The sequence below is a fragment of the Octopus bimaculoides genome, chromosome 6 (genome assembly GCF_001194135.2).
Source record: "Octopus bimaculoides isolate UCB-OBI-ISO-001 chromosome 6, ASM119413v2, whole genome shotgun sequence".
NCBI lineage: Eukaryota > Metazoa > Mollusca > Cephalopoda > Octopoda > Octopodidae > Octopus > Octopus bimaculoides.
Window position 1 is genome coordinate 45,880,900 of NC_068986.1, and position 1,111 is coordinate 45,882,010.

At 39.9% G+C, this 1,111-nt stretch overlaps 1 protein-coding gene across 1 annotated transcript in view; it reads right to left on the reverse strand.

Annotated features, from left to right (window-relative positions):
* The window catches only part of LOC106868360 (agrin), a gene marked incomplete at its 3' end in the record, with an annotated part of 738,012 nt that overhangs the window by 30,460 nt on the left and 706,441 nt on the right, over nucleotides 1–1,111 (reverse strand). The window lies entirely within an intron of this gene.

Here is a 1,111-nt window from a genome sequence, read left to right on the forward strand (position 1 = left end):
TATGTATATATAATTTCTTTTGGATAGGCACAGGTGTGGGTGTGTGGTTAAAAAGTTTGCTTCCCAACCACATAGTCTCAACTTTAGTCCCACTGTGAGGGACCTTGGACAAGTGTCTTCTACTATAGCCCTGAGTTGATGAAAGTCCTGAGTGGTGGTAGATGGAAACTGAAAGAAACCTGTCATATATACGTGTGTGTGTATGCAGTCAGTGTCCTTCATTTCCAATCTCCCATGTAAACATGTCTGGTTATAGGTAAAATTACCTACATGGAAACAGGTGAGGGTTAGTAACAGGAAGGGCACCAGCTGTACAAAACTCCACCTCAACAAATTCTGCCCAACCCATGCAAGCATGGAGAAGTGGACATTAAACAATGATGATGATGATGATGACAGTATGGCAATGTTATACATATGAAATTGTCACGAGAGATCATGATGCGTCATCATCTTCATTTAGCATCTGCCTTCCATGCAGGCATGGATTAGACAGTTTGACTGAAACTGGTAAATTGCACAGTTGCACCAAGTTCCAGACTGATTGGGGGGTATGTTTTCTATGGCTGGATGCCCTTCCTAATACCAACCACTCCAAGAGTGTGATGGGTGCATTTTATGTGTCACTGGTACCAGTAACTGGGTACCAATTATGTCTCACAAGCATTGGCCACAACTACGGCTTGACAAGTCTTCTCAAGCACAGCATATCCCCAATGGTCTCAGTCACTTGTCAACACCTTTGTGAGGCCTAGTGTTCGAAGAGTGCTTTTTATGTGCCACCTGCATGTGTGCCAGTTATGTGTAGCAACTTAACGAGGTTTAACTTTATGAGTAAGAAGAGCATAGAACTTCAAAATTGTTTCTGTGGTATAAGTATAGTGACTGCCTTTCAGTGCAGTTGAAAGGGTGTAGGTTATTATGTCTATGAAATATTTAGGTTGCAAGTAAATGTTGACTGTTTGCAGAATGTTAAGGGAGTGCATTTACCAGTGTGTGTATGTGGAAACAGTGACAAATGTCATTATGACATGAAATAAAAGTTTGTTTTAGAAGCATTGAGATGTATTGAAAGATACAGAAATAAATTTATATATATATATATATATAT